This window comes from Chiloscyllium plagiosum, unplaced genomic scaffold (genome assembly GCF_037043375.1).
Source record: "Chiloscyllium plagiosum isolate Xiang-an unplaced genomic scaffold, Cpla_swu_hap1 HiC_scaffold_15, whole genome shotgun sequence".
Lineage (NCBI taxonomy): Eukaryota > Metazoa > Chordata > Chondrichthyes > Orectolobiformes > Hemiscylliidae > Chiloscyllium > Chiloscyllium plagiosum.
Genome location: NW_028270153.1, coordinates 53164601 through 53191673, shown reverse-complemented (window position 1 = coordinate 53191673; position 27073 = coordinate 53164601). Strand labels below are relative to the sequence as shown.

Below are 27073 nucleotides of genomic sequence, written 5' to 3'. Positions count from 1 at the left end.
TAGTGCCCAGACATGTGCAGGCTAGGTGGGTTAGCCAAGGGAAATGTGTGGGTGGGTCTGGGTGGGATGCCTTTCGGAGGATTGGTATGGAATTGATGGACTGAGTGGCCTGCTTCCATACTGCAGATATTTGATGTATGAACTACTGCTTATAATGACAATCACTACCACCCATCTCTTTAACAGTGGAAAACTACAGTACCCGTGTTGTTTCATGTAATAGAAAAATAAAACACTTCCTGATTTAATTAGAAGAGTTTCTTGTGGTTAACAAGATAGAGTTTATTGCTATTAGCAACTAGTTATGACTTGCTTTGATATGATAGAAATCATTATAGAGACTTTGAGGAGGACCAGTTGTCAATTCTCACTCCTTCAAGATGCTAAGCTGTGAAGCACCACAAGTCAGTTTGACCTCATAATGGTGGATGTTACTTATGACAGTCAGTATTACCACTTTCACATCCATTAGAACATCGCACCAAACCTTTTTTTTAATTATCACACGATACATTTATTAATTACATAATTTATACCTAAAGTCACTACTATCCCACCCTCCACTGAACTTCTGACTTTACAAATTCAGGTGATCTGGAAGTTCATTATTCTCCCAGCCCCTGTGCTTTTCAGACTTGAAAGACTGGTAGCGTGCTGTGTGGACCACTATAGACTTTGATTCTCTTGATGACAGCCTGAGCTTGGTCACTTTAAACTGGAGGACCTTTAACATCTTGTATTCACTTTACAGAGGATGTCTTTCCTGATGTAACGGGCAATTTCTTCCTTTCATCATTTTCTCAGTGGTTGCTTCCAATGAGTTTTATGTTCCACATTTTAAATCTGTGTTAACAGATTTTATTCTCATCCTCCTGATAGATTTGTTCTCAAGCATATCATTGTTTTACTTCAACACATTGATTGGTTTGGACTGTCATTCACCCTCAGCAATTACATTATGATGAAACTAGCATGCTCACTTCCACAGTTCTGCTTATTAAGGATTGCTTCTGGCTTGGCATGATGACTGTCACAATTACTGAGGATTCTTTCTGCAAAGATAAGGAAGTCAAATCTACAGCTTCAGAATGCCTCTTCTCAGCATCGAACCTCAGACTTGAATTTGTCATAGCTGCTTGTTCACCAAGTTGTATCACGCTCCAACTTACATCGGTTAAACATTCATCAACTGAGGTGTGCAGTTCATTGATGATCTCTTTGCTCACTTCAAAAGAAGGGTTACTGGACTAAAAAGTTGACTCAGTTTTCTCTGCACAGAGTGCTGCCTGACTTGTAGAGTTTCTTTAGAAATTCCTGACATTATCATCTAAATTTGCGTAGAAATTTTGACACAAAAACAGGACTAATCAGTTTGTATTTATCCTCCAAGCGAACCATCCTCCAAATGAACATTGATTGCAATCAAATGTGCTCTATTTATCACTATCATTAATTTCCTTCCCTTCAGTTGACTATAATTAACTCCTGAAGGTTGACGTGGATTCTCAATTCATCACTCTGACAGTGTTGTCAGCATTTTCCACTCATCTTTGTAGATCAGGTATTCCTAAAGTAGAGTGTGGGACCCTGAGTGGGGTTGAAAGCTAAAATTTTAGTCTGATGATCTCCAAGGTCACAGTTGCCATCACAGAGCTCCAACTTACCTCACATCCCTTCCCTCACACTCCTACAGATCTTCTCTCCCCTGTCCCTCACTCCCATAGTTCTTCCACACTACCTTCCACCGCTGTTCTCACAACTCTTATATTTCTCACAACAATTTTCAAACCCCAAAATAGGAAAAGTTTGGGAAACATTGGAGTTAAAGAAAAGATTTTCATGTCTTCGGACCAACATTTCTGACGTTTACTCAAATATCCAGATCCCTTAATTATACCAGCCTGAATCTCTCGAAAGAGTTAGGCTGATTTCCAATTATGGCGCATTTTAAAGTGAGGCCTTTTGGAAAAAGTTTTCTGACCATCTGTTCTAACTTCTTTTGCAGATGTGGTTGGTAAATGGCTTCAGCATGAATGTTTATGTTAGCTCCAAGTATGGATAGTGTTTTTAACATAGCAGAGGGGTCTATTAACAGAGATTAGATTACTTACAGTGTGGAAACAGGCCCTTCGGCCCAACAAGTCCACACCGCCCCGCCGAAGCGCAACCCACCCATACCCCTACATTTACCCCTTACCTAACACTACGGGCAATTTAGCATGGCCAATTCACCTGACCTGCACATCTTTGTGTTGTGGGAGGAAACCGAAGCACCCGGAGGAAACCCACGCAGACACGGGGAGAACGTGCAAACTCCACACAGTCAGTTGCCTGAGGCGGGAATTGAACCCGGGTCTCTGGCGCTGCGAGGCAGCAGTGCTAACCACTGTGCCACCGTGCCGCCCAAAGCTTGCAAGGAAGTGTAATGTTTGTTTGATGGACATCCTTATCACCTCGTAATATGTTATTCTTTCTTTAATGTGGTTTTTCAATGCCTACATGCTTACTGACATTTGATTAAGAAGTGTGAAGTGGGCAAAATTGTTTGATTGGTTGATTGATTGGTTTATTTGTTGTCACATTTACTGAAGAACAGTGAAAAGGTTTGTTTACGAGCAGTACAGGCAGATTATAGTAAACAAGGATGTACAGATCAAAAAGCTCTTGATGTTGATGCTATTGGTAGGTGTGATTTGGAGCTGCCGGTGTTGGACTGGGGTGTACAAAATTAAAAATCACACAACACCAGGTTATAGTCCAACAGGTTTAATTGGAAGCACTAGCTTTTGGAGCACTGCTCCTTCATCAGGTGGTTGTGAATAACACAATTGTAAGACACAGAATTTATAGCAAAAGCTTACATTGTGATGTAACTGAAATTATACATTGAAAAATACCTTGGTTGTTTGTTAAGTCTCTCATCTGTTAGAATACCATGATAAATTCACTTCTTTCATATGTAAATCACAAAACTTTTTTTTTATAAAGTTACATTCTCAGGTTAACTGTAACAATTGGTGTCAGCCACATAATATGTTGAAAGTGTTAGCCCCCTGTGTTCCCTGTCTGTGCCATAATGTTTAGACTGATTCTAACCTAAAAAGTGAGTTAACAGAGTCTTACATGGTTTCATACAGGTTTTGAGCAATGTACGATGTAACTCTGCAAGTACATGTATATGCGTGCATGTGGGTTTGTGTGTGTGTGTGTGTGTGTCTGTCTGGGGTGAGGGTTGTGAGTGTGAGAGAGGGTGTATATGTGTGTGTGAGTGTAAAGTGCTCAAAGTCTGTGAGAGAATGCATGTGTGAGTGTGGGAGCATGTGTGTCTGTAGGAGTGACTGTGTGTGTATAGTGCAATGGTGGTCACCTGTAGTGTGACATGAACCCAAGGTCCCGGTTGGGTACCCATAGGGAGGACCTCAACCTGGATCTTGGATTCATGTCACACTACAGGTGACCACTATTGCACTATACACAGATACACACAGACACTCCTATACACACAGACACACGTATACACAGACACGCACACAGACACACACACACACACTCCTACAGACACACACGCTCTCACACTCTCACATGCATCCTCTCAAAGACTTAGACCTCTTTACACTCACACACACGTATACACTCTCTCTTACAGGCACTCACAGCACCCCCACTCCAGACACACACAATCCCACACTCACACATGCACCCTCTCACAGACTTAAGACACTCTACACTTACGTACACACACACATCTCCACTCTCTCTCTCACACACACACACAAAAAAAAATCCCACATGCACATATATACATATACGTTTGTTGGGTGAATTTGTACTTGCAGAGTTACATTGTACTTTGCTCAAAAGCTGCATGAAACCATCTAAGACTCTGTTCAATCACTTTTTAGATTAGAATCAATCTAAACATTATGGAACAGACAGAGAACACAGGGGGCTAACACCTTCAACATATTATCTGAGCTGACACCAATTGTTACAGTTAACCTGAGAATGTAACTTTTAAAACATTTTTGTGATTTACACATGAAATAAGTGAAACTATCATGGTATTCTAACAGATGAAAGACTCAACAAACAAGGTAGTTTTCAATGTATAATTTAAGTTAGATCACACTGTGAGTTTTTGCTGTAAATTCTGTGTCTTACAATTGTGTCCTCCACAACCACCTGATGAAGGAGCGGCACTCCAAAAGCTAGTGCTTCTAATTAAACCTGTTGGACTATAACAAGTTTTAATTGGTAGGTGTGGTTGATTGGCAGCTTTATGAGGTTGTAAGCTGATATGTTTTGACAGTGTAGGTTCCCAAACACTCTGGTTCTGTTATCAGTTCCAGGAAACTTCAAAGATTTCCCAATGACTCATTGGTTCTGAACATCAAGAATATAGGACAGTGAATATAGAAGATGAATGGGATGCATGTAAGAGACAAGCTGTAATAAAATGGACATGGTGTGGTGGATAGGCATAGAGATAGGAGGGAGGCATGGAGAGGGTTTAGTAGCAAGAAGAGAGACATGAGATGGGGGGGTGAAGTTGAGGGCTAGGGAGATTAATATCCCAGAGATCGAAGGTGGGCCTTGTAATCATTGTGCCTGGATACACAAATGTCTCCTTGCTGCTTTAAGCCTGAACCTTGCTCAGTCACATTTCAGGGACAAAGGTCTGTGAGAGAATGAAGAGTGAAGGAAAGTTAGGAAAAGACTCAATATGCCTTGCCCAAAGCAGAAAGGACAATGCAGACCCATGTAAACCAAGACTTAATGGGGTCTCTATGGATCAATTATAAAATTATAAGAAGAATTATCTCAAAATCAAGCTCTGCCTTTCTGAAACTGTCACCGGGCAAACATTTACTGTGCTCCTTCAACATTTTCTCCTCTCATTTCATGGAGGATGTTTTGTTTAAATGAGCATGTAACTGTCCACATTAGCATGTGTGATACATTAATTGAATAAGGGATGAGGTTGGACAACAATAAGTAGTATTGAGATAGTTAGTATTGGACTGCAATGGGGATTAGCAGAATGCAGGTGTCCAGGTCTGTGCAACCACAGTGGAATATTACATCCTATGTTAGATGCATCTGTTCCCAGTGAAACACGCTAAATCACTTTCATTCTGTCAAAGGCCATGTAACGTATAGCTTGCCCTACCATTGTACCCATTGGATCTAAAAAGAAAGCTTTGTCAGAGTAACCACATGTAAATATATGTGACCTATCCTTGAACTAGAGAGGCAGACAGCAGAATAAACAGGCATTTTTTTTCTACAAAAGAAAATAGAAGAAAATATGCTTAATTTAAAGACTAAGTACAAAGGCTACATTTATTCTTAAAAACAGTTTTAAAAGAACAAACTTGCAATTTCTCGAAATCATATCAAAAGTGGCAGGACTCAAGCATTTATTTAAATTACAATCAGAAGGTCAGCATACATGGAGCAACCTCATTCATGAACTCTTTGTGATTGTAGTAGGTATTCATATGGGGGCTTGGCAGCCCTCAACACTTCATCATTGTGTTCTGCATTCCACTATCAATCTTTTCTCAGAGAACTCTAATAGAATGGGTCACGGGGTTTCTGTCTGGCTGAGCTCCAGTTTGTAAAGCGTGAAAGGGAGGAAACCAGCCAAGAATAGGAATAGTTGAATCTGGAGGTAACAGATGAGGATTTCACCAGTGATAGAGCTAAGGCAGAATCAAAATATAAGATGGAACTGCCCAAGTATTCAAACAAGAAATAATTGGTTATCCAGCAAAGCTTTCCAGTTTCTGTTGAAAAATCTCTTAGAATCATAGAGTCATAGAGATATACAGCACAGAAACAGACTTTTTTGTCCAACTTGTCCATGCCGATCAGATATCCTCAATAAGTCTCGTCGCATTTGCCAGCATTTGGACCGTATATCTCTAAACCCTTCCTATTCATGTACCCATCCAGATGCCTTTTAAATGTTGTAATCCTACGAGCCTTCACCACTTCCTGTGGCAGCTCATTCCATACACGCATCACCCTCTGTGTGAAAAATATTTCCCCTCTTACCTTAAACCTATGTCCTCTTGTTCTGGATTCCCTCACCACAGGGAAAAGACCTTGTCAATTTACCCTATCCATGCTCCTCATGATTTTATAAACCTCGACAACGTCACCCCTTAGCTCCAGGGAAAGTAGCCCCAGTCTATTCAGCCTCTCCCTGTAGCTCAAACCCTCCAACCCTTGTAAATCTTTTCTGAGCCTTTTCAAGTTTCACATCATCCTTCCTACAGCAGGGAAACTAGAATTGCGTGCAATATTCAAATAGTGGCCGAAGCAATGTCCTGTACAGTCAAAACATGACCTCCCAACTCCTATACTCACTACTCTGACCATAAAGGCAAGGATACCAATGCCCTCTTCACTATCCTATCTACCTGTGACTCCACTTTCAAGGAACTATGAACCCGCATTCCAAGATCTCTTTGTTCAGCAACACTCCCCAGGACTTTACCATTAATTGTTTAAGTCCTGCCCTGATTTCCTTTTCAAAATGCAGCACCTCAGATTTATCTAAATTAAACTCAATCTGCCAATCCTTGACCCAACTGATCAGGATCTTGTTTTACTCTGAAGTAGCCTTCTTCACTGACGACTATACCTCCAATTTTGGTGTCATCTGCAAACTTATTAACCATTATCTCTTATTTCACATCCAAATCATTCATATAAATGACAAAATGCAGTGGACTCAGCACCAATCCTTGTGGCACACCACTGGTCACAGGCCTCCAGTCTGAAAAGTGTGAGATATTGTGTTATAGGTATCTTTATTAACTCGCTCACCAGTTCGCTACATTCATTTATACCACATTTCCATTCATTTACTCATAACCCTTTACTAATCCATTGTTTACTATAACACGTTTTCATTCATTCATTCATAAAACTAGGTTTTCGTAGTGCATTTTACTATTATAAGATGGCCTAAATTAAATTACTACCAAATCTATTACTGCTCCTTCACGCCTTCAACCCTTATCAGACCTATTTACATCAAAATGAATAAATATCAAGGGCTATTAACCTATTCAAAAACAATACCATCCTGACACCATGTTTCCATGACCTACCCAAATCTATGGATTCAGAATTGGCTGGCTGACAGAAGGCAGAGAGTCGTTGTAGATGGAAAATATTCTGCCTGGAGGACAGTGTTGAGTGGGGTCCCGCAGGCTCTGTTCTTGGGCCTCTGCTCTTTGTAGTTTTTATAAATGACTTGGATGAGGAGGTTGAGGGATGGGTTAGTAAATTTGCAGATGACACAAAGGTTGGAGGTGTCGTCGATAGTATAGAGTGCTACTGCAGGCTGCAGCACGACATAGACAGGATGCAGAGCTGGGCTGAGAAATGGCAGATGGAGTTCAACCTGGATAAATGCGATGTGATGCATTTTGGAAGGTCGAACTTGAATGCTGAATATAGGATTAAAGACAGGATTCTTGGCAGTGTGGAGGAACAGAGGGATCTGGATGTGCAAGTACATAGATCCCTCAAAGTTGCTACCCAAGTGGATAGGGTTGTTAAAAAAGTGTATGGTGTTTTGGCTTTCATTGACAGGGGAATCAAGTTTAAGAGCTGCAAGGTTTTGCTGCAGCTCTACAAGTCCCTGGTGAGACCACACTTGGAATATTGTGTCCAGTTCTGGTCACCCTTCTATAGAAAAGATACAGAGGCTTTGGAGAGGGTGCAAAAAAGGTTTACCAGGGTGCTGCCTGGGCTTACCGTATGAAGAAAGGTTGAATAAGCTCGAACTTTTCTCTCTGGAGAGAAGGAGGAAGAGAGGAGACCTGATCAAGGTGTACAAAATAATGAGAGGAATAGATAGAGTCAATAGCCAGAGACTTTTCCCCAGGGTAGGATTGACTGGTATGAGAAGTCATAGTTTGAAGATATTAGGAGGAAGGTATAAAGGAGACATCAGAGGTAGGTTGTTTACTCAGAGAGTTGTGAATGCATGGAATGTATTGCAAGTTGAGGTGGTGGAAGTGAAGTCATTGGGAACATTTAAGCGACTGCTGGACATGCACATGAATAGCAGTGAGTTGAGGGGTGCGTAAGTTAAGTTGCTATATTTTACATTAGGATTAAGTCTCAGTACAACATTATGGGCCTAAGGGGCTGTTCTGTGTTGTACCTTCTATGTTCTATGTTCTATGAAACATTATAATACTAATCAGCCATTACAAACCATCTCTCAGGATCTGAATAGATTATAGAATATCAAACAGTTTCTCAACTGGTAAACTGGATGTTGGACTAAAATCGACAAAGTTAAAAATCATACAACACCAGGTTGTAGTCCAACAGGTTTATTTGGAAGCACTAGCTTTCGGAATGCTGTTCCTTTGTCAGGTAGCAAGTGAGGCAGGATCATAAGACACAGGATTTATAGCAAAAGATCGAAGTGTCATACATTTTATGTGTCATTTTATAAATTCCTACTTTGGAAATAGAACCAGTCTGACTCAAGTTTGGAATACAGACAGTGTCTGTAACAAATTTGGGTTACAGGCTTTCATGCTATGTCTGAACTGAGATGTCACTTTTTTTTAATAAGACCTTAAGTTATTTCGAGAATTTGACTTGAAAGAAGTTCTGGGATTTACATATTAATGGATCAAAACCTACAACCCAATCTAAGTGACTAAAGACAGTCTAGGTTTGTTCAATACGTCACATCAGTTATTACAGATTTTACAGATTACAGAATACATTACAGTGTGGAAACAGGCCCTTCAGCCCAACAAGTCCACACCGACCCGCCGAAGCGAACCCACCCATACCTCTACATTTACCCCTTACCTAACACTACGGGCAATTTAGTATGGCCAATTCACCTGACCCTGCACATCTTTGGACTGTGGGAGGAAACCGGAGCACCCGGAGGAAACCCTCGCAGACATGGGGAGAACGTGCAAACTCCACACAGTCAGTCGCCTGAGGCGGGAATTGAACCCGGGTCTCTGGCGCTGCGAGGCAACAGTGCTAACCACTGTCCCACCGTGCACTTCGATCTTTTACTATAAATTCAGTGCACTATGATCCTGCCCAACTAGCTACCTGATGAAGGAGCAGTGCTCTGAAAGCTAGGACTTCCAAATAAACCTTTTAGACTATTACCTGGTGTTGTGTGATTTTTAACTACTTCCGTGAAATTGCATGAATGAATGAAACTCATACCGACAACTCATGACCCAGCTGCAGTAATTAGTTTAATATTCTTTATTCTTTAATTATGTGCATGCATAATTTCTAACTCAATTAGAGCATAAAGGCCTAGTACTTTTACTAACATTACTAACTGAAAAGACATGATTTGGAGATGCCGGTGTTGGACTGGGGTGTACAAAGTTAAAACCTGGTGTTGTGTGATTTTTAACTCAAAAGACAATAGAACTAACACCTCTTCATTATGCAAACTCAGACCAGACAGACATTCTTAATCCCATTCCCTGTTTACCCAGGACAGAGGTCACCCAAATCTTTAAGTACAGCAGATAAAACAATGTAGCGATAGAATTTTTATATATGTAGAAGCTGCGTATAAAGAAGCTACTGTAAGAACTGTGCTACGGTATTCCATTGCCGCCTCAATCTGTGCTACTGTGATTGCTGAATAAAGAAGCTATTTTCACCAATCACCGATTTCAGTCATTATTTGAACACAATCCCACTAAAAGCAACCCTCCACCACCACCCTCTCTCATACATTCATAGAGTTCTATAGCACGGAGACAGGCCCTTCTGCCCAAACTGGTCCATGCTGACCAAAATGACCAAAATGTCCTTGCACTTAGCCCATATCCTTCTAAACTTTCCTATCCATGTATTTGTCCAACTGCCCATAAAATGTTGTTAATGTACCAGTCTCAACCACTTTCTCTGGCAGCTCAATCCATATATGTACCACCCTGATATGGAATGAATTGCCAGAGGATGTGATTGAGAAAAAGTGTCTCCTATCTTCAGGCCAGTTCTGTATCCAAATAGCCAGGTCTCCCTCTACACAGTGTAATCTAACCTTGCTAACAATGAGGAACCTTGTTGAACGCCTCTCTTCTTGGGCTTTTTGTGGGGGATCTGGACTATTTTTACATAATGTTGTAGCTCTTCCTGTGCAGCCTTTTGTTACAGATTCCCATTGCTTGTTGCGTTTTCCAATACTTTTGTGTTATTTGAACTACCTGTTCAGCTCATGTCTACCACTCTGATCCTTCCCTGCAATTTTACTTTTATTTCCTGTTGCCATAGGGATAATAGATTGAGAAGAAACATCAAGGTGGATAGTCTAATTTGAGAGGTAAGTGTACATTTAGCATTATTATGCAAGCTTTCTGTCCTTTATTTTAATTAGTTTGCTGACCCATTCATGAGTACTATCTTTTGCATTGTTATCAGTGGTGGCAGACCTTTGAAATTGAAGGTTGACAGCTGTCAGGCCAAATGAGTCTTCAGAAGATTGAGGAGCCTAGTCTTGGAGGGACAGGTTTTTCCCAAAGTGGGGATATATTATTTCATGGATGGCTTCTTTCTCCTTTCTCTGCCACTGCTATTCGATCTCGTGGTGGAGTCTCCAAACTTCAAGGTGTCTTGCACTTTGATGGATCCAGAGGTGCCAGGCTGACGAGTTGGCAACTTTCTCCTCCTAGTCAGTGGTATCAGTACCTCTGTGCTTTCAGGTGACCTTGAAACTGTCCTTATAGCTATTCTTTTGTCCACCCCTTGACCTTTGTCTAACAGAGAGAGAGAGGAGAAAACCTGTAAAAGAGAGTGTTTTTTTATCATTTGGATGCAGTGGCCTGTCCAATGGAGTTAGTTCTTTGTGGAGCTTAATGGAGGATGCTCACGTTGGTATCCCATTCTTTCCATTTGATCTCCAGATATTGTTTTCCCTTGTGGGAAAGGCTAGGACCAGACAGCATAATCTCTGAGTAAGAGGCCGCCCATTTAAAACAGAGATGAGGAGGAATTTCATCTCCTTAGACAGTCATGAAACTGTGGAATTCTTTACTGCAGAGGGCTGTAGAGTCAGTGTATTCCAGCCTTGGGTGACTGTCTGTGTGGAATTTGCACATTCTCCCTGTGTCAGCGTGGGTTTCCTCTGGGTGCTCTGATTTCCTCCCACAGTCCAAAGATGTGCAGGTCAGGTGAACTGGCCATTCTAAATTGCCCATGGTGTTAGGTGCATTAGTCAGAGGGTGGGTTACTCTTCGGAGGGTCGGTGTGGACTTGTTGGGCCGAAGTGCCTGTTTCCATACTGTAGGGAATCTAATCTAGTCTTAATTGTAATCAAGGTTGTGATGTGCAATTTTTAATCAGTAAGGGAATTAAGAAATATATAAAAAAGATAGGAAGGTGGAATTGAGAAACCAGTGCACTCAGAACCTTGCCAGAATGAACGTCGCGTAGGTCACGTATATTGTATTTATTTATATGACATTGTTATGACCCTTGTTTCATAGAATCCCTACAGCAGGTTGTTCACTGATCAAGCCTGAACCTTCCCCAAACCCAAGATATCGCAAAGCGCTTTTCAGTCACTGAAAAATATTTGAAGTGTAAAGGCTATTGTAATGTAGGAAACATAGCAGTCAATGTGTCCACAGCAAACTCCCACAAACAATCATAGAATCTCTACAGTGTGGATGCAGGCCATTCAGCTCATTGAGTCACACTAATCCGCCGAAGAGCATCCCATCCCCGTGTCTGCGTGGGTTTCCTCCGGGTGCTCCGGTTTCCTCCCATAGTCCAAAGATGTGCAGGTCAGGTGAATTGGCCATGCTAAATTGCCCGTAGTGTTAGGTAAGGGGTAAATGTAGGGGTATGGGTGGGTTGCGCTTCGGCGGGGCGGTGTGGACTTGTTGGGCCGAAGGGCCTGTTTCCACACTGTAAGTAATCTAATCTAAAAAAAACCCCACCCCCTTAGCCTATCCCTGTAATCCTGCATTTCCCATGGCTAATCCACCTAGGTTGCACATCTCTAGAGCCCTGGCCAATCCACCTAACCTGCACATTTTGGAAACAAGACCATATGTAACGAGACATGGGAGAATGTGCAAACTCGACACAGATAGTCAACTAAGATTGGAATCAAACCCGGGTCCCTGGTGCTGTGAGGCAGCAGTGCTAACCACTGAGCCACCATGCAGTCCAGCAGTGTTTGAAAATAAAATTGTTTGCTAATCTGAAAGAAACAAATTCAACAAATACTCCTTACATTTGGACCAATATTAATGTAATCAAAAGCTTTTTGTGGATTGCATTTCTATTACATATTCCTGTTAAAGCATAGCTTCGCTACACAAAATCATCTTAGATCATTTGATTAGAATAAAATTCGATCAAGCTGATGGTTATTATTGTGTGGTTCTACTATTAATTCAGTTTCATCTTGCAATTCCACACATGCTTATTTGCCATTTGTTCTTCAGAACTGCTGATCCCCTGGTTTGGCCTATAGCATAGAGAAGCTATCTGCCATCCTCAATTGGATAGTGAGCTGTCTGTGGGAATAGTGCCCAGCCAGTCTCACTTCTGGCCTACTTGAGTCTGCGCTCCCCATTTGGTTACGATGTTGGAATCGTCAAGCCTGTGGGAAAATTCAATCACTGTTCTTGGGCAATGAAAACAAATAATAATAATATGCATTGAATCTAACTAAATGCTGTTTAACATGTATTTTAAGGGAAATGCATTTAAAGGGAAATCTCACTGCATGTATTATATGGCGAAGTGCTAAATGAAAACCAGGTGTTTAGCACAGGCAGGACAAAATATCTGAGGAAGAGTCACTTGGACGTTTCTTCTATGCTTCTTAATAAGCGGTTTCACTGTACTGGCTAGGGCCTTGAAGCACATAAAACCAAAAAATAGAAACATCTCAGCAGATCTGGCCGCATCTGTGGAGAGAAAGCAGAGTTAACATTTTGGGTCCAGTGACCCTTATTCAGAACTGAAACACTTTGATGCACATAGCTTTTCTCTGCCTTTATCAATAAGTGGTGTCAGGAGATGCAATAAAACTGGAAGGAAGAAAGTACTTGAATAAAAAAAACATATCTAATTAATAATTAAGACAGCAAGCATATATCCCATACAGAGGATAGAGGAAATATTTTAACATTAATCTTATGTTGGCTTTAATAAGATCTGGAGAAATGGATTTCATAGCTGGGGCTAGTCATGTGCAAACCACACTTTACAGCAGCTTTAAACCAATATTTTTTGAAAAGAAAATTGTTTTAGAGAGCTTAGTCTCAGTAAGCTGCGGTTTATGACTCATGGACTCTTGATTTTCATATGTAGTGCATTTATGTAGATACAAACTGAAAGTGGAACCTGCCAACATTTTCCTCCTCTTATACTGCAATAAAAAGGAAGCTACAATGAATACATGAAAGGGTTCTGTACTCCCGTTCATGAGTTCATATAAGAAAGGGAAATCTTACTCCATAAGCACACCGCAGGTTGTAATTTGGGAAAATTTGTGAACTCTATGTTACTAGCCCTCAGGAAACAGGCGGGAAGGTTCATAAAATGGTGCAGGATGGTGGGTAGAGTACCCATCATCTTCCCAGAGCCATGTCACATTCCCAGCAGAAGGGAGCATGGAGGACGGATAGTCCTCTGGCCCACAGCACTATTGAACCACCTAAATGGCCAATCATTTACTTGATTTAGATAAATACTGTTGGCAATTAATCAGTGGCTGAAGGTGTAATTGAGCTCCCACTGCAGCATAGTTTCTCCTGTCTCTGCTCTCTAATTGGTTAACAGTAGTGCGGGTGTGTTGCCTCACAGTGATTGTTCTCTGTGTGTTCTGGTCTCTTGAGCAGCCTGAATTTTAATCACTCACTCCACCATTGATTGATGTGCCTTTAGCTGCCAAGGCCCAGACTCTGGAGTACCAAAGTATTCTTATTTGTAAAGACTGCATTTGCATTGTTGTTTGATCCCTCATTTTAAAATTTTAAATTATTTTTAATTCCATCACTCCATTTGCTATCTCCTTTGCCCCTCCCCCCACCAAAGATATTCCCTAAAACACATTTCTTTGACCAAGCTTTTCAACACCTATCCAAATCTCTCCTTAAGTCTTAGCATTTTTACTGTGTTGAAGACATTATATAAATGCAAGTTGCTGTTCTGATCAGAACCTAAATGAAGAATGACTATTCAGATGAGGTATGGATGCAAATCGAAAGCAAGAAGGAACTAGCATTAAAAAAAGCACATTTCACAATTTTAGGATGCCCCGTCACCTCAAGTGCTTTATAGCCAAGTAGGCACTTTTACATTGTTGATGCTGTTTTACTGTAATGAAACACAGCTGAAAATGTGTTGCTGGAAAAGCGCAGCAGGTCAGGCAGCATCCAAGGAACAGGAGAATCGACATTTCGGGCATAAGCCCTTCTTCAGGAATGAGGAAAGTGTGTGCAGCAGGCTAAGATAAAAAGTAGGGAGGAGAGACTTGGGGGAGGGGCGTTGGAAATGCAATAGGTGGAAGGAGGTCAAGGTGAGGGCCGCCCCCACCCCACTCCGGCCTATCACCCTCACCTTGACCTCTTTCCACCTATAGCATTTCCAATGCCCCTCCCCCAAGTCCCTCCTCCCTACCTTTTATCTTAGCCTGCTGGACACACTTTCCTCATTCCTGAAGAAGGGCTTATGCCCGAAACGTCAATTCTCCTGTTCCTTGGATGCTGCCTGATCTGCTGCGCTTTTCCAGCAACACATTTTCAGCTCTGATCTCCAGCATCTGCAGTCCTCACTTTCTTCTGTAATGAAACACAGCAGACCTCAAACTGGCTGGTCTTGATTAGAAACAGCGCATTTGTTTTGTAATAAGACTCATGTCATACTTGTTAAGCTTTGTTTAATTTGTTCAATTTTCTGTCTCTCATTTGAGTACTTGTACAAAGAGCCTGTATCATAATAAAAACAACACTGCTCCATGCTTATGGTGGAGCCTCGTGAGTTTGATGCCTCGTTCAGTTAGACGTCAGTGTCAGTGCAGTTTAACCACAATGAAATGACCATTAGTGCTTCAGCAGATGTGGCAATGTGCTCATTTGTCATGTGTTTGTTTTCCATTATACTCGAGCACCATGAGTAATGATTTGACTGTCGTCCTTTCATGGTAAAATGGTAATGGAATACGAGGCAACAGTGCAAGTCAGTCAGCAGGTAATAATAAAGCTAATGTGAGACTTTTCAGTATTCTGATCCAGTATGGTCGCGACACATGGGTAAGATAAATGTGACAAACAAATCCAACATCCGTTTCTTATAGAGTTAACTTTATTTGTGTTGTGCATCTTAAAATCCTAACTGAAATTCTTGCAGTACCCCTCAGTTCTGCACACATTTACTTCAGACAAACTTAAAAGATTGAAAGTCATTTAAGCAGCATGTTTATTGAACATCTGTACATTGCCAAATGTTTTGCACTTTTCATTTTAAATGTATAAACTAAAAGAAAAATGACGCAGATTTGCCATGCACTGCTTCACAAACTTTCTCTTGTGGTTAGTGCAGTACAGTTTCAGTAGAGATTTTCCAGTGAGTTGTTTTGTGAACTCCACCCACTTGAAAACTCCACTGTGGTGCCCTTTTGAATGTGAATTTAGGTGGTCTTTATACGAGACAGTGGTTTATCCACGGGGGATGTGATTGTTGAGGAGTAAAATTAGATTGACTTTTTAACTGTCTTTACATGATGTGGTTACAACCTGCTGACTACAGCTTATTATGCTTCAGTAACTGAACCAGGTATTGTGTGGGCAAGTTCCAGATGAATCATATCCATATCCTGAGGTGTCAAAACAAGTACAGGTGTATATTTTTGGTGTGGTCTATAATTATACCTAATGGTGACAGAACGCATCTTTATTACATCTGAGATTGTCTCTAATTTTCAGAGCCTCTATCTGTAATTTTCAAGTATATTGTTTGAGAATTGTGTTCAGTTTTGGTGGACTGATCCACCACTGAGAAAAAAAAGGCTTGCTTTTGTATCGTGCCCTCAGCAGCTGGGTCCGACCAATTTAGCGCAGACCCTGGATGAACAGTTTTAATCTGTGTAACTTATTGCCATGTCATTTACTGACTGCTTTACAGGGGAGTTCCTAGAACAATTTTTGTAAGATAATCGCTCTATGTGATCAGTGAAACACACACAAATTTCCAGTATATGTTTTTACCCCATCTTCCTGAACTGTGATTCATCACCTTGTGTATTGAACTGATCTCTGATTTCATAGAAAGATAGAGCACATGGCATAGACAAATTTTATTTTGAAGCATTTATCCACTTTTAAAGTTGCTATTGAATCTGCTTCAGACATCTTTTCAGACTGTTCATCCAGGCCCATAAAATAAAACTTTCCTCATTTTGCCTGTATCTTTTCCCAATGACCTTAAACCTGTGTTATCCTCTGGTCATTGACTCCTGTACAGCTGGAAACAGTCTCTGCTTAATCTATCTGAACTGTTCAGGGTTTTGAATATGTCTATAATTTTGTCATTCGACCTTCCCTGTTCTAAGAAGAAAGACAGCTTCTTCAATCTGTTTGAGGGCATGGATTCCTTCACCCTTTGTTTCATTTTAGTAAATCATTCTTATATCCTGCACAAGGCCTGGGTATCCTTCCTAAATGGTGCTACTCAGAATTGGATTATATTCCAGCTAGGGATAAAATAGTGATTTATAAATGTCTAAACAGAATTTCCTGGCTTTGGCACGCAGTGCATTTAATCATTAAGCTAAGGATTCCACACTGAACAAAAAAAAAGCAAAGAACTGCAGATGCTGGAAATCAGAAACAAAAATAGAAATTGCTGGAAAACCTCAGCAGGTCTGGCAGCACCCGTGGAGAGAAATCAGAATGAACTTTTTAGGCTCAGGGTCACTGGACCCAAAGCATTAACTCTGATTTCATGGATGCTGTTAGACCTGTTGAACTTGTCCAGCAATTTCTGTTTCTGTTTAATCACTTCTCACTTCAGTGCTAATTTGTAACAGTGCTTTCTATTTCATCAATCTGTCTTCTGCTCCTGAAATCACATTTCAGATTTTGTGCCATCTACAAACTTTGAGATTATGCCCTGTACTCCTAAGTAGAAGTCATTAATGCATATCATACAGAAGAGCAGTCTTAATATTGACCCGAGAGCAAGAAAACAGCATATTTCCCTCCAGTTCGAAAGAAAAACTATTCACCACTAATTACTTGACCAGTTTCACAATTATTTTTAATCAACTTGTTCAGACTTTGTATGGCACAGCTCCAGGGGAGATGGAACTTGAGCCTGGTCCTTTAGGCGTTCTGGTAGGAACATGGTTACTCTGACACAAGACTCCCTTAGCTGATCAGTTTCTGCTCATATGGCTATTGTTCTTTTAATCAGATGGGCTTCCATTTTCAAAACAAGCCTAGAGTGTGTGCCTTCGTAAAGACCCGGGCTCATGTGCCACCTGCTTCAGAGATGTGTAATCCCATACCTGCACAGGTCGATTGGAAAATATCTGCACATCATTAACTGCACTGTCTTCATCAACACTCCCCATGAATTAACGATTTTTGAGAAGTTTTGTTAGCTCACTGAGCTTGAAGGTTTGTTTTCAGACATTTCGTCACCATACTAGGTAACATCATCAGTGAGAGTCTCTGGTGAAGCACTGGTGGTATGTCCCACCTCTCTATTTATAGGTCTTGGTTTCTTAAAGTCAGCAATAGCTTTCTCTTGCATTCAGTTAAAGGTTTCCTGCCAGTTTCCCAATTTGTTTCCAGTTTATCAGGAGTATAATGGACTTAGCAGGAGATTATAAAGAGAATAAGCTGACTCCATTATCGAAAAACACATAAAGAACTCTTTAAAAATTCTCAAACTGGAAGAAGATTCCAGAAGTAAATGAAATTGTATTGTCTCGTAGATAAATAATATGAAACACATCATTGGGAATGTTTTCTTCTCAACTGTGAAGGACTGAAACCTTGGAAGAAAACATATTTCTTATTAATACTAAATTTTCTGCTTCCTATTGTATTTTAGGTCTAAAGGCTGAATTCTACCAGAAATCAGCTAAGTATTATTTTCATGGAGGCTTTCTCTGTGTGAGGCTCAGTGAATTTTCTCACGCTATTGTATCATTTAATTCAGTACCATGCCCCTATTGTGCCCATCTCGTCTGATGCTAGCCTGATTTTTCCACTTGTCGTAGACAGAGGTATCATCACTGTGGAGATATCCATGAATCCCTGGCTCCTGGGCCCATCTTTGAAGTCTAGCTATGTTCCTGGTCAAGTGTTGACAGTCCAGGGTTGCCCCACACTATTTGTGTAGTCGGAAAGCATCAACAAACGAACACTTCTCAGAGCACATTGTTGATACAGCTGACATTTCTTGCATGTACACCTGTACATTCCTGCACCTATTACTGTTTAAGCTCCAGGTCACCCCACTTATCTGTCCATTGCCACATCTCTTACACTCCTCTCTACGTCACTGCTTCCTTTCCTTAAAGCCCACCATAGACAGCATCTTATCATTGTTCAATGTGGGGCCACGAGAATGAGGGAACCTTCAAACCAATCACTTTTATTCAACAGCAGCAAAGGCTAAGAGAAAACAAAGAAACAGAAACTACACTTGCCTTTTGGAACAGGAGCAGAATGTTTACCTTTCAAGAAACAGCAATTTTATTATCAATGAATGATCACTGCTGCAGCTCTCATCTACTCAAAAGTGTATTGATTATGTTCTGAGTGGCTTGTGGCATCTCATGCTGCACCGCACTGTCTCGCAGAAGGTGATGTTCCTCCTGCTCACAATCCTCATATTCCTTCTCAGAAGCCCATTTCCATTCTCCCAGCTCATCAGGGTTCATTAAACCCCTTTTTACATTCTCCAGGTACACTTTGCTTGGACTATGTGGCACACTACTGCAAAGCCCCTCCAGAACAATCCAAGCATCAGAATCTTTGATGTGTCTATTTTGACCTGTTCTACCTGCTTTGCACAGTGTTAACCATTCCAGTTCAAATGGGAGATCTGAGGAACCCTGGAGTTTGGCCTTCAGACCTCATCATAAAGTAACTTTGTTATAAGTCCAATAGAAGAAAGTGAGGACTACAGATGCTGGAGATTAGAGTAAAAAAGTAAAGTGCTGGAAAAGCACAACAGGTCAGGCAGCATCCGAGGATCAGGAGAGTCGACGTTTCAGGCATAAGTCCTTCATCAGGAATGTCATCAGGAGTTGGTAAATGATTGGGTTACAAATGATTGAATTAAGAACAGGAGTAGGGTATGTGGACCCCTTGAGCCTTGATTCAATAGGATCATGGCTGATCTGATTATTCCACATTCCTGACTCCCTCTCATAACCATTGACCCCTCCCCTCGGCTGATCAAGAATCTGTATACCTCTGCCTTATAAATATTCAAACCTTGTCCTTCAATCATGCTTTGAGGAAGAGAGTTCCAAAGACTCTCAGTCCTCCAGGAGAAAAGACATCTCCTCATCCCTGTCTTAAATTGGCAGCCCTTTATTTTTAAGTAGTGACCCCAAGTTCCAAGTTCTCCCACACTGACCTGTCAGGACCCGTCATGATCTGGTTTCAATCAAGGGGTGACAAATGGATTTGGAGTTGGTTAGCTAAGTTGGTTGAACAGCTGGTTTGCAATGCAGAGTAATGCCAACAGTGTGAGTTCAATTTCCCACATTGGCTGAGGTTATCATGATGGACTCTCCTCTGAACCTCTCCCTTCACATGAGGTGTGGTGACACTGAGGTTAAACCACCACAGCCTGTTCTCTCTCTCTCTCTCTAATGAGAGAGCAGCCCTAAGGTCCAAGAGGACAATGGCAACTTTATCTTTTACACGGATTTGTAGAAAGATTGGTGTGCCTTTGTATCCATGAGTAAAGACTTTTGGGGAATCAGCAGGAATGTCGGAGATGTTGGGAGCACTGTAATTCAGTGGCTGGGTGGGGGAGGGAAGTGTTGAGTTTGAGTGCTGTCAGAGTGCCATTAGAGCTGAGAAGTCCCATTTGGGAGGTTTTGAACTGCTGTTGGAGGTGCTGGGTGTGTGAAATGGGTAGTGGTGGGATCAGATAGCTGGTCAAGGCCAGGACTGGACAGTGATCTGTACAGCATTGGGGACCCTGGAGATTGCAGTTGGATGTCAGATCAGAGATCATGCACCAGGTAGGCAATGATGATTTAAAATACCTAGCAATTTTTAGTGATATGATGTTTTCTTTGGGTTTTGCTGGAGGCAATCAACATTAGCAATGATGGCCTCAGTGTAAACCAAAGGTGCATTGAGGACCATAGCATGTGTTTGGAAATATTCGGTTTCAAATGCCTCCATCAGATGTAGGTAAAGGATGCCTCTTTCACTCCTTCACTGTGATGGTGTCCACCTAGCACATGGTGAAAGTGTGTGTGCATACTTTGAATGGGAATTTAGGTCTCTAAACAACACCTGTAATACCTAAATGATGTGTGTGTGATTGAACAAAATTTCATTCCTAAATCTGTCTCATTAACCCATTCATTGCCCATTCTTACAACTTCTGTGCAGCACTCAATCTTCCACGTTGTCTGTGTCCTCAGACAGTCCATTCAGCACCAATTCACCTTCTCTTTGTACCTTCCTTTTATTAACAGCAGAGGAAGAGGTGGGGTGTGGTGCCAGTGTAACTCTGGAAGATCGCACAGTGGCAGTATCCCTGTCACTGGATCGAGAGACTGGGGTTCAAGTCCCACCTGCCCCGGAGGTCTGTCATAATCTCTGAGCAACCTGATGAGAACATATCTCTACCAGGATTAGTGCATGTGGATGCTGAAGGGAAAGCCTCCTCCATGTGGAGGGAGACCCCCCCCCCCCCCCCCCCCAACCCCCAAACCTCCACTCCCCTCCCTCACCACCATCCAGGCAAGCTAATAGAATTGGCATTGAAACGCCATTCACAAACCATCCCAACCTAGAGTTAACTAAGGTAGAGGCTGGAAGGGAGCAGGTCCCCTGCCTGACTTTACTCCACACCCTCCCCCCCCCTCCCCACCCCCAAATTACCTCAGGGGAAAGTATTACATTCCAGCCATTATCACCAAATGTTTAAGCTCCATCCATTTATTTGTCTCAAGATCTGATTATCACTTCTCATTCCTGCTGCATGCTAACTTCCAGTTTCAGTGAATTGTCCATGGTTTACCCCACCCTTTTCTCCAATCGTCTAGCTGTGAACTTTTAGTCATGCTTGATGGTTATTTTTATTCTTTCATGTTCAGTTTGAGCTTCCTATGGATTATTTTAAGCATCTTGTGATGCAGGAGCACTGGAAATTGATTTTAAACAAGATTGTCATTTAATGCTGAGCCTTCCCTGAACTCAAGCTATCCCCAAATACTTTACAGTCACTGAAAATCATTTTGAAGTGTTGTAATGTAGGAAACACGCAGTCAATCTGCATGCAGCAAACTCCCACAAACAGTAATGAGATATTCATAGAACCCCTACCATGTGGAAGCAGGTCATTCATCACATCTCGCCCTCTGAAGAGCATCCCATTCAGACACGCCCTCTCGTAACCCTACATTTCCCATGGCTAATACATCTAATCTGCACATCCCTAGACACTATGGGCAATTTAGAATGGCCAATCCAGCTAAACTACACATCTTTGGATTCTGGGGGAAGCCAGAGCACCCAGAGGGGACCCATGTAGACACACAGAGACTGTGCAAACTCCACACAGGCTGTTGCCCGAGGCTGGAATTGAACCCAGGTCGCTGGTGCTGTGAGGTTGCAGTGTTAACCACTGAGCCACTTTGTCACCCATGACAAACAGATGAATTTTTTTTACTGCTGTTGGTTGTGGGATAAATGTTGGCCAGGACAGATCCCTCTTACTGTTCATCAAAATAACGACATGGGCTCTGTCACATCTGCCTAAAAAAAAAGTACCTCCGGCAGTGCAGTGCTCCCTCGGTACTGCACTGGATTGTCAGGTTAGAGTACATGCTCCATTCTCTGAAGCAGCATTTGAATCTACCTGCATGCTGCCCACTGAGCCATGGCTGATATCAGATTGAACCAAATTTATGCGGTTGAACTGTCGACTTGCAGTGATTATTGAAACCTTTACTTGTGTAACAAAGCCCTTCTTCAAGAAGGGCTCATGCCCGAAACGTCGATTCTCCTGCTCCCTGGATGCTGCCTGACCTGCTGCGCTTTTCCAGCAACACATTTTCAGCTCTGATCTCCAGCATCTGCAGTCCTCACTTTCTCCTTGTGTAACAAATACCATTATCCACACCAACAGAAAGCAGCCCAGAGACAGAGATTTCACAGGAATTGTACAGTGACTGTGATGAGGAAGGACACTGTGATGCACAGCTGTTGTACATTTCGAAGAGGAGATGGTTAATGAAGAGACCTTGGTTCATACATTTTCGGTTGTTAATAAATGTCTCACAATGTTTGGCCTAGCTGACCTGTTGCATCTGATTTTCAATAGAGGTTGCTACTGCACGTGGATTGTGAAGACTTGGCACTTAATTGTTTTCCTGGTCGGGTTAAAAGTGGACGAGCAATGTACTGAATACTAATCTACAAGAGGAAACTGTACAAGTATCAACGTCAATTGGAAAGGCCAAAAAATCATCATGGGCAGCTCTTGCCAATACACCCCCTGCTTGTACAGATGCTTTGAAATTCAAAACACAGCCAAGCTTTTTTTTTCAGCTCCATTGAAGAGGCTTTTAAAGAGCTCCCAAACTGTTGGTAGCTTTGCTTGGCAAAATACAAAGAGTACAAAATGATATGGCTATCACACAGCTTATGGCAGGTATCACAGAAAGCTTTAGAAAAAGAAACAGTTTTTTTTACAGACACCTTTCACAACATTACAAAGTGCCTAAAACCAATTGTAGACGCTGCTGCACACAAGAAACACTTTTACCAATTTGCATACAGCAAGATCCAAAAAATAGCAATATGGCACTTGTTATAAAGAAAACCCAGGAAACATCTTGGCCAGGAAACTGGAGACAGCTCCGCACTCTTTATCAGAAATTTTCCATGGAATATTTTACAGACGCCTAAGAGAGATGAAAGGCTGAATCAGACTTTTGGATAAGTGTCAACCTTATCAAGTCTTTAGGCGCAGCCTAATGAGATCCCTGGACATGCCTTTCTCAGCTCCTTAACTACATAACAAACCTCAATCGTATCCCTATCATCCCACACTAGCCCTATCTTAACGCGCAGCATTCCTGGAACAACTTGTCACTCAGTGGATACGCACTCGCTTGCTCACCCCATATTTAAAAGGCCACAGCACACTCGGTGATGGACATTCAGCCAGAAGATATTAAAGAAGGGGAAGCTGGTGCTGTGATTCTCTATCAGCGACCCAGAGATTTTGGTCGATGGAGTGGCCCGGACGAGGAGTATTTTCAAGACCCAGATTGATTTGAGTTCACAATCTAGATCTGTATGATCATGGCCTGGAAGAAATGTTAACACTGCACAAGAAGGTCAATGGTTTTCTCTATTCTACCTGGCTCAGTATCAACACCCTTCTCTGACCCACTTCATTCACTCTATATCTAATATTGCACCCACCCCACACCGAAGCCCATATTCTGCTGTTCCCATTATGTCTGCATCATCTTACCTCACTCACTCTTGTGTCTCCCTGACCTCCCACACCACTAATCTTGCATGCCCTCTGCACTGCCTCCTCACTTGTCCAGGCTGCCTCACCTCCAGCAGTAACAACCGTGTCACCGACTTTCATCTCACTCAATCCCCTCTCTCTCATTCCAGAATATAGCTCACAAAAGGGCCCAGAAAAGTGGAGGGGTGCCCAACATAATACTCCTCACCCACTGTGAGGAGAGAAACCTGTCCGTCATGAGAGAAGACCAGGAACACTCCCGTGAAGACATGGAGATATCCATTTCCTGCTAACCGCATAAGTACAATCCTTCATTCCACTGCAACCCTCACAGTAGCCCTGCTGTCGGTCTCAGTCATTGCACACTGCTGCCAGCCATTGACTGTGAAGCCTGCTCTTCTTGTATCTTGCAAGTACCATCAGGATGTCCACATCTTCGCTGAAGAAAGGGCACACTCTTTCAGATGCCATGTCTTTGACTTCTGAGCATGAGAGTACAGAAGAAGCATTGGCAAGACTTCCTCCTGCATCTCCTGCCAGCTCAGACACTGACACCAGAGTGGGAATATCACTCGTAGAAATGTTGGGAGCACAATCTAGCAAGCATTGCACTGTGACAACTCCACAGCTGGCTGAGGAAGAAATGCCCCAGGTTCTGGTTCTCAGAGGACCACAGGAGACCAGACACCTGACTCAGCCCCAGGTGAGGGGATAGGCTGGCCATTGATATCCACTATAAACTCAGCGACTCCCATACATCCTCTTGTCCTACTTCCATTAAAGACTCGATTCCACTCTCTCAGTTTCTCCGTTTCTGTCGCATCTGTTCTGATGTTGTCAACTTGGACAAGGGGATCTCCAAAATCTCCGCCTTTTTCCACAACTGAGTGTTTCCCACCACCATGGTTGAGGAAGAAGGTGGACATTTCAGAGGACCCTTCAGCTGTGCCTGACCCATCTACTACACTTCGGCCCTCACCCCTTCTCTGTCCTCCCACAACATCAAGAAGATCCTTACCATCCCACTAGCATCTGCATCTTTGGTTAATTAGTCATTTTCACCACCTCCAGAGGCTTCCACCACCAGACATATATTCCCTTCCCCTCCCCTGTCAACCTTCCACAGGAACCGTTCCTTTGGGGATACCCTGGTCTGCTTCTCCTCCATTCCCAAACACCTCCCACACACCTCCCCCTGCAATCGCTGAAAATGTTACACCTGCACATTTACTTCTTCCGTCCTCAGTACCCAAGGGCCCAGACACACCTTCCAGGTGATGTAGAGCTTTATGTACACTTCAGTCAATCATGTCTACTATACTCACTGCTCACAATGAGGTCTGCTCTATATTTGGGAGATAAAATGCAGACTGGGCGATTACTTTGCGGAACACCGACATAATGTCCGTAAAAATGACTGTGAGCTTCCAGTTGTCTGCCACTTCAACACATCTAGGAGAAAGTGAGGACTGCGGATGCTGGAGATCAGAGCTGAAAATGTGTTGCTGGAAAAGCGCAGCAGGTCAGGCAGCATCCAAGGAGCAGGAGAATCGACGTTTTGGGCATGAGCCCTTCTTCAGGAATTCAACACATCACCCTGTGCCCTGGCCAACATCTCTGTCTCAGACTAGATATAGTGCTCCAATGAAATTCAATGCAAGCTGAAAGCATAGCAACTCATTTTCAGCTTGGGGACCCTGCAACTTTTGGGACTCTATTCAATCATTTTAGGGCCTAAGCACCTTCTTCCATGTCCTTGCCCCAACACCCACACACCAGGCCTTGTCATCACATAGGCTGGTACCACAACCATTCCAATTAGCAGTTATAGTAGTCTCCCTCTGCCCACGGGGGATACATTGCAAGACTTACTGTGGTAGCCCAAAACCGCGGATAGGAGCAAGCCCATTCACTTAAATGGGAAACGCACCTTCCCAGCAGCCTCCTGGTCCCTGGTTCTGGAATGTTCTCTATAATATGTTTGGGCCGTGGTAAACTGCGGATAACTTAAAACGGAGAAAAAGGTTCCGTGGATACGGATGTCGCACTGTATACATTCTCCCAGGCTAACCTTCATGCATTATTTTGATTGGCCAATTGTTGTTCTCTCTCTCTCTCTCTTTCTGGGCTCCATCTCTACCTATTATTTACTACCTGCCACCACTCCCCACCACACCACCAACCCCCCCCCCACACCCACCCACCCCCAAAAACATCCCCACCACCCTGAAACCCCATCTTCAGCATATATATCAACTTTTTTTCCGAGCTACAATCAATTATCAATTCTGAAGAAGACTTTTGGACTGGAACTTTAACTCTGCTTTCTCTCTAAATATGCTGACTTTTTCCAGCAACCTCTGTTTGTGTTTCTGATTTCCATCAGTTCTTTGGAGACATTTTTGTAAATTCTGTCATCACATCAGTAAATTGCCTACTTGATTTTGACAGATATGACCCTGCAGGAAGCGCAAGAAACACTTTAGTCATTATCTAATTAATTGACCTATCACTTGGGCGAAGCTTCATATGTTTCTTTCTCATTTCAGTTGACCCAGAGAATTTGAATTTACTAACAGATTGTCCACAGGAATAGTGCCAGAAGATTGGAGGAGAGCAAATGTTGTCCCCTTGTTCAAGAAGGGAGTAAAGACAACCCTGGTAATTATAGACAAGTAAGCCTTACTTCGATTGTGGGTAAAGTGTTGGAAAAGGTTATGAGAGATAGGATTTATAATCATATAGAAAGGAATAAGTTGATTAGGGATAGTCAACAAGGTTTTGTGAAGGGTAGGTTGTGCCTCACAAATCTTATTGAATCATTTGAGATGGTGACCAAACAGGTGGATGAGGGTAAAGCGGTTGATATGGTGTATATGGATTTCAGTAAGGCATTTGATAAGGTTCACCACGATAGGCTATTGCACAAAATATGGAGGCATGGGATTGAGGGTGATTTGGCAGTTTGGATCAGAAATTGACTAGCCAAAAGAAGACAGAGGATGGTGGTTGATGGGAAATGTTCATCCTGGAGTTCAGTTACTACTGATGTACCACAAGGATCTGTTTTGGGTCCACTGTTGTTTGTCATTTTTATAGGTGACCTGGATGAGGGAGTAGAAGGATTGATTCGGAAACTTGAGAATGATAGTTAGGTCGGTGGAACTGTGGATAGCGCTGAAGGATGTTACAGGTTACAGAGGGACATAGAAAAGCTGCAGAGCTGGACTGAGAGGTGGCAAATTGAGTTTAATGCAGAAAAGAGTGAGGTGATTCACTTTGGAAGAATCAACAGGAGTAAAGAGTACTGGGCTAATGCTATGATTCT

At 42.3% G+C, this 27073-nt stretch overlaps 1 long non-coding RNA gene across 1 annotated transcript in view; it reads left to right on the top strand.

Annotated features, from left to right (window-relative positions):
* LOC148147655 (uncharacterized) overlaps positions 1-27073 on the top strand; it is a 112905-nt gene that overhangs the window by 14643 nt on the left and 71189 nt on the right. The window contains exon 3 of the long non-coding RNA XR_015759489.1: positions 10306-10354. This is a non-coding gene — a long non-coding RNA (uncharacterized LOC148147655). The remainder of the gene's footprint in view (positions 1-10305; positions 10355-27073) is intronic.